The sequence below is a fragment of the Oncorhynchus nerka genome, unplaced genomic scaffold, assembly GCF_034236695.1.
Source record: "Oncorhynchus nerka isolate Pitt River unplaced genomic scaffold, Oner_Uvic_2.0 unplaced_scaffold_7033, whole genome shotgun sequence".
In the NCBI taxonomy this organism is placed as follows: Eukaryota; Metazoa; Chordata; class Actinopteri; order Salmoniformes; family Salmonidae; genus Oncorhynchus; species Oncorhynchus nerka.
Window position 1 is genome coordinate 1 of NW_027034283.1, and position 7,703 is coordinate 7,703.

The following is a 7,703-nucleotide window of genomic DNA, read 5'->3' on the forward strand; positions in this document are numbered from 1 at the left end:
ATCAGATCACATGACAGTTATTAGTTTAAGCAGACTGTCTATTGCTGTGACTTAGATGAAGATCAGATCACATGACAGTTATTAGTTTAAGCAGACTGTCTATTGCTGTGACTTAGATGAAGATCAGATCACATGACAGTTATTAGTTTAAGCAGACTGTCTATTGCTGTGACTTAGATGAAGATCAGATCACATGACAGTTATTAGTTTAAGCAGACTGTCTATTGCTGTGACTTAGATGAAGATCAGATCACATGACAGTTATTAGTTTAAGCAGACTGTCTATTGCTGTGACTTAGATGAAAATCAGATCACATGACAGTTATTAGTTTAAGCAGACTGTCTATTGCTGTGACTTAGATGAAGATCAGATCACATGACAGTTATTAGTTTAAGCAGACTGTCTATTGTTGTGACTTAGATGAAGATCAGATCCCATGACAGTTATTAGTTTAAGCAGACTGTCTATTGTTGTGACTTAGATGAAGATCAGATCCCATGACAGTTATTAGTTTAAGCAGACTGTCTATTGTTGTGACTTAGATGAAGATCAGATCACATGACAGTTATTAGTTTAAGCAGACTGTCTATTGCTGTGACTTAGATGAAGATCAGATCACATGACAGTTATTAGTTTAAGCAGACTGTCTATTGCTGTGACTTAGATGAAGATCAGATCACATGACAGTTATTAGTTTAAGCAGACTGTCTATTGCTGTGACTTAGATGAAGATCAGATCACATGACAGTTATTAGTTTAAGCAGACTGTCTATTGTTGTGACTTAGATGAAGATCAGATCCCATGACAGTTATTAGTTTAAGCAGACTGTCTATTGTTGTGACTTAGATGAAGTTCAGATCCCATGACAGTTATTAGTTTAAGCAGACTGTCTATTGTTGTGACTTAGATGAAGATCAGATCACATGACAGTTATTAGTTTAAGCAGACTGTCTATTGCTGTGACTTAGATGAAGATCAGATCACATGACAGTTATTAGTTTAAGCAGACTGTCTATTGCTGTGACTTAGATGAAGATCAGATCACATGACAGTTATTAGTTTAAGCAGACTGTCTATTGCTGTGACTTAGATGAAGATCAGATCACATGACAGTTATTAGTTTATGCAGATCGCATTGCTGTGACTTAGATGAAGATCAGATCACATGACAGCTATTAGTTTGCTATGATCATTCATTGTTGTGACTTAGATGAAGATCAGATCCCATGACAAAGAGAAGGAAAGAGATCGTCTATTGCTGTGACTTAGATGAAGATCAGATCCCATGACAGTTAAGAAGTTTACAGATTGCCTATTGTTGTGACTTAGATGAAGACTAGATCATTACGACAGTTATTGGTTTAAGCAGACTGTCTACTACTGCTGTGACTTAGATGAAGATCAGATCACATGACAGTTATTAGTTTAAGCAGACTGTCTATTGCTGTGACTTAGATGAAGATCAGATCACATGACAGTTATTAGTTTAAGCAGACTGTCTATTGCTGTGACTTAGATGAAGATCAGATCACATGACAGTTATTAGTTTAAGCAGACTGTCTATTGTTGTGACTTAGATGAAGATCAGATCCCATGACAGTTATTAGTTTAAGCAGACTGTCTATTGTTGCACTTGTGGGATGAAGATCAGATCCCATGACAGTTATTAGAAGACTGTCTATTGTTGTGACTTAGATGAAGATCAGATCACATGACAGTTATTAGCTGCCTAAGACTGTCTATTGCTGTGACTTAGATGAAAAATCAGATCACATGACAGTTATTAGTTTAAGCAGACTGTCTATTACAGTGACTTAGATGAAGATCAGATCACATGACAGTTATTAGTTTAAGCAGACTGTCTATTGCTGTGACTTAGATGAAGATCAGATCCCATGACAGTTATTAGTTTAGCAGACTGTCATTGTTGTGACTTAGATGAAGATCAGATCCCATGACAGTTATTATTTAAGCAGACTGTCTATTGTTGTGACTTAGATGAAGATCAGATCAGTTATTAGTTTAACAGACTGATTGCTGTATTAGATGAAGATCAGATTGACAGTTATTAGTTTAAGCAGACTGTTTATTGCAGACTTAGATGAAGATCAGATCACATGACAGTTATTAGTTTAAGCAGAGACTGTCTATTGCTGTGACTTAGATGAAGATCAGATGACAGTTATTAGTTTAAGCAGACTTGTCTATTGCTGTGACTTAGATGAAGACTCAGATCCCATGACAGTTATTAGTTTAAGCAGACTGTCTATTGCTGTGACTTAGATGAAGATCAGATCACATGACAGTTATTAGTTTAAGCAGACTGTCTATTGTTGTGACTTAGATGAAGATCAGATCCCATGACAGTTATTAGTTTAAGCAGACTGTCTATTGTTGTGACTTAGATGAAGATCAGATCCCATGACAGTTATTAGTTTAAGCAGACTGTCTATTGTTGTGACTTAGATGAAGATCAGATCACATGACAGTTATTAGTTTAAGCAGACAGTCTATTGCTGTGACTTAGATGAAGATCAGATCACATGACAGTTATTAGTTTAAGCAGATTGCTGTGACTTAGATGAAGATCAGATTGACAGTTATTAGTTTAAGCAGACTGTCATTGCTGTGACTTAGATGAAGATCAGATCACATGACAGTTATTAGTTTAAGCAGACTGTCTATTGCTGTGACTTAGATGAAGATCAGATCACATGACAGTTATTAGTTTAAGCAGACTGTCTATTGCTGTGACTTAGATGAAGATCAGATCCCATGACAGTTATTAGTTTAAGCAGACTGTCTATTGCTGTGACTTAGATGAAGATCAGATCACATGACAGTTATTAGTTTAAGCAGACTGTCTATTGCTAGATGAAGATCAGATCACATGACAGTTATTAGAAGCAGAGATTGCTGTGACTTAGATGAAGATCAGATCCCATTTGATGACCAATGTATGCAGAAATGCAGGTAATTCCAAAGGGTTCACATACGTTTTCTTGCCACTGTACATGTGTCATTCCAGGTACACCGATCCACAAGACTTTGCTCAAAGCCTGTATCGGCAATTCTACGTTATAGAAGATCTCTGCCTCACATTGAGTTGATTGACGATTGGCTGTCAGAATAGATTTAGCTAGTGTCACCATCATGTCAAAGCACAAGGCAGATAATCTTGTCAAACCCAGGACTTGGCCCATGAAAGAGTGGATAGGTTGCCCCTTATAAACTGTATCTGCTCGGCTTCTCATCTGACATTCAAATGGTGGATCTAACAGTAATGCTGTTGACTTCAGTCCACTGTTTGTACTATATGTGCCTGGGCGGAGCAGAGCTGAGGTTAGCCCCTACCTGGGGTCATGTCTTTGGGCTTGAGGCTGACGGACTGGTGCTTCCCATCAGAACCAGCCAGCCAGGCTGAGGCTGTCAGAGAAGACTCCCACCACACTGCTGTGTCTGGGTACACATCATCCTGGAAGAACTCTTTCTGTGGACGGACGGAGAGAAGGAAGGAGGGAGACGAGACACAACAGGATTAGTTCAGAACTCAAACAGCTCAAACTCCACAGACTAAGTACAAACAGGGGTTCACATAGCAGACCCTTTTTACTGGTAGTTCTTTGAGGCCCTGGTCTGAAAAGTCATCAAATAACTGCAGGTTTTTCCTATTCCCCCCATATATACACTAGATAGCAGCGTTCAGCCATATCTCACTCTGACGCGGGGGACTCTGAAGGCCACTGGCTCTATGGAGGTCTTACTGAGCCTCAGACCCGAGCCCTGGCCACCTCGACCTCTTGCACCACACACTCAGTCTTCGGCAGGAAGGCCAAGCCCTAAAAACAGGAAGTTCATGCAGAGAGATTCTACAGGTCTACAGGTGCCTGCGTAATTGATTGACAGATCAAGTCACAAATTCAGGAAATGTTTTTATCTATTGACTACAAAACATGTAATAAGAAGGAGCGGGATGTAGGAAATGAGAAAAGGAAGAGGGGAAAAGCAGAGATGTAAATGCTGTTAACATAAAGTCTATACCTTGTGGGGCTCTGAGGAGTTGAAGCTGGCACATTCCAGGAAATAGGGAGCTTCTGGCACTATCTCAAAGATGTACACTCGCGTGTCACCCTGGTAAATGTAAACAACAACAACAATGGCGGTATAGGTTTACTCGTGTCAAAGTCTGGGTATGGGGAGTCAGTATGGATCTACCAATCCACCACCACCAACATTAGCCCGGTCCCAGATAGTTTTTTGTTGTCTACTAGACATAGGAGTTGGCAAGACAGCACAAACAGATCGGGAACCAGGCTAGGCAGGCATTATTATCATGAAGCACAAGAGTCTGTAACAGACTTTTAACATCAAGTCAATATGGGCTCTATTTTCTTCTATCCAAACAGTCCCAACGGTGTGATTTGTTTGATCGTAGCTGGCTATATACATCATCTTTGTTTCAAAGATGTGTTGTTAGTAGTCTAGAGCGATTTTCTAGGTTAGCTAGCCACTAATGGATGTCGTTCTCCTACGCAACGTAACGTAACCAACACTGCTAGCTAGCCAGCTAGCTCCCGATAAGCAGCATTGTAGAAACTTCACACTCAACGGTACGACTTGATTAGGGTAGTGTCAACAACGCAGCTAGCCTACCCCAGCAGTACTCTATCATTTTAATCATTTTAGTCAATTAGATTCTTGCTACGTAAGCTTAACTTTCTGAACATTCGAGACGTGTAGTCCACTTGTCATTCCAATCTCCTCTGCATTAGCGTAGCCTCTTCTCTAGCCTGTCAACTATGTGTCTGTCTATCCCTGTTCTCTCCTCTCTGCACAGACCATACAAACGCTCCACACCGCATGGCCGCAGCCACCTAATCTGGTGGTCCCAGCGCACGACCCACGTGGGTTCCAGGTCTCCGGTAGCCTCTGGAACTGCCGATCTGCGGCCAACAAGGCAGAGTTCATCTCAGCCTATGTCTCCCTCCAGTCCCTCGACTTCTTGGCTCTGACGGAAACATGGATCACCACAGACAACACCGCTTCTCCTACTGCTCTCTCTTCGTCCGCCCACGTGCTCTCGCACACCCCGAGAGCTTCTGGTCAGCGGGGTGGTGGCACCGGGATCCTCATCTCTCCCAAGTGGTCATTCTCTCTTTCTCCCCTTACCCATCTGTCTATCGCCTCCTTTGAATTCCATGCTGTCACAGTTACCAGCCCTTTCAAGCTTAACATCCTTATCATTTATCGCCCTCCAGGTTCCCTCGGAGAGTTCATCAATGAGCTTGATGCCTTGATAAGCTCCTTTCCTGAGGACGGCTCACCTCTCACAGTTCTGGGCGACTTTAACCTCCCCCCGTCTACCTTTGACTCATTCCTCTCTGCCTCCTTCTTTCCACTCCTCTCCTCTTTTGACCTCACCCTCTCACCTTCCCCCCCTACTCACAAGGCAGGCAATACGCTCGACCTCATCTTTACTAGATGCTGTTCCTCCACTAACCTCATTGCAACTCCCCTCCAAGTCTCCGACCACTACCTTGTATCCTTTTTCCCTCTCGCTCTCATCCAACACTTCCCACACTGCCCCTACTCGGATGGTATCGCGCCGTCCCAACCTTCGCTCTCTCCCCCGCTACTCTCTCCTCTTCCATCCTATCATCTCTTCCCTCTGCTCAAACCTTCTCCAACCTATCTCCTGATTCTGCCTCCTCAACCCCTCCTCTCCTCCCCTTTCTGCATCCTTTGACTCTCTATGTCCCCTATCCTCCAGGCCGGCTCGGTCCTCCCCTCCCGCTCCGTGGCTCGACGACTCATTGCGAGCTCACAGAACAGGGCTCCGGGCAGCCGGCGGAAATGGAGGAAAACTACGCCTCCCTGCAGACCTGGCATCCTTTCACTCCCTCCTCTCTACATTTTCCTCCTCTGTCTCTGCTGCTAAAGCCACTTTCTACCACTCTAAATTCCAAGCATCTGCCTCTAACCCTAGGAAGCTCTTTGCCACCTTCTCCTCCCCTCTTGAATCCTCCTCCCCCTCCCCCCCCCTCCCTCTCTGCAGATGACTTCGTCAACCATTTTTGAAAAGAAGGTCGACGACATCCGATCCTCGTTTGCTAAGTCAAACGACACCGCTAGTTCTGCTCACACTGCCCTACCCTGTGCTCTGACCTCTTTCTCCCCTCTCTCTCCAGATGACATCTCACGTCTTGTGACGGCCGGCCGCCCAACAACCTGCCCGCTTGACCCTATCCCTCCTCTCTTCTCCAGACCATTCTCCGGTGACCTTCTCCCTTACCTCACCTCGCTCATCAACTCATCCCTGACCGCTGGCTACGTCCCTCCCGTCTTCAAGAGAGCGAGAGTTGCACCCCTTCTGAAAAAACCTACACTCGATCCCTCCGATGTCAACAACTACAGACCAGTATCCCTTCTTTCTTTTTTCTCTCCAAAACTCTTGAACGTGCCGTCCTTGGCCCAGCTCTCCCGCTATCTCTCTCAGAATGACCTTCTTGATCCAAATCAGTCAGGTTTCAAGACTAGTCATTCAACTGAGACTGCTCTTCTCTGTATCACGGAGCGCTCCGCACTGCTAAAGCTAACTCTCTCTCCTCTGCTCTCATCCTTCTAGACCTATCGGCTGCCTTCGATACTGTGAACCATCAGATCCTCCTCTCCACCCTCTCCGAGTTGGGCATCTCCGGCGCGGCCCACGCTGACACACAATTAATCTTCTCCTTTCCCCCTTCTGATGACCAGGTGGCGATCGCATCTCTGCATGTCTGGCAGACATATCAGTGTGGATGACGGATCACCACCTCAAGCTGAACCTCGGCAAGACGGAGCTGCTCTTCCTCCCGGGAAGGACTGCCCGTTCCATGATCTCGCCATCACGGTTGACAACTCCATTGTGTCCTCCTCCCAGAGCGCTAAGAACCTTGGCGTGATCCTGGACAACACCCTGTCGTTCTCAACTAACATCAAGGCGGTGGCCCGTTCCTGTAGGTTCATGCTCTACAACATCCGCAGAGTACGACCCTGCCTCACACAGGAAGCGGCGCAGGTCCTAATCCAGGCACTTGTCATCTCCCGTCTGGATTACTGCAACTCGCTGTTGGCTGGGCTCCCTGCCTGTGCCATTAAACCCCTACAACTCATCCAGAACGCCGCAGCCCGTCTGGTGTTCAACCTTCCCAAGTTCTCTCACGTCACCCCCCGCTCCTCCGCTCTCTCCACTGGCTTCCAGTTGAAGCTCGCATCGCTACAAGACCATGGTGCTTGCCTACGGAGCTGTGAGGGGAACGGCACCTCACTACCTCCAGGCTCTGATCAGGCCCTACACCCAAACAAGGGCACTGCGTTCATCCACCTCCTGGCCTGCTCGCCTCCCTACCACTGAGGAAGTACAGTTCCGCCTCAGCCCAGTCAAAACTGTTAAGCTGCTCTGGCCCCCAATGGTGGAACAAACTCCTCACGACGCCAGGACAGCGGAGTCAATCACCACCTTCCGGAGACACCTGAAACCCCACCTCTTAAGGAATACCTAGGATAGGATAAAGTAATCCTTCTCCCCTCCCCCTTAAAAGACCTAGATGCACTATTGTAAAGTGGCTGTTCCACTGGATGTCATAAGGTGAAAGCACCAATTTGTAAGTCGCTCTGGATAAGAGCGTCTGCTAAATGACTTAAATGTAAATGTAAATGTAA

General features: G+C 45.3%; 1 long non-coding RNA gene across 1 annotated transcript; it reads right to left on the reverse strand.

Moving 5' to 3' along the window:
• Positions 1 to 2,925: 2,925 nt before the first annotated feature.
• LOC135566139 (uncharacterized) lies at positions 2,926 to 4,201 on the reverse strand. The gene is made up of 3 exons (XR_010461983.1): positions 4,044 to 4,201; positions 3,720 to 3,841; positions 2,926 to 3,492 (listed from the first exon to the last, which is right to left on the reverse strand). It is a non-coding gene; the product is annotated as an uncharacterized LOC135566139 (long non-coding RNA).
• Between the last annotated feature and the right edge of the window lie 3,502 nt (positions 4,202 to 7,703).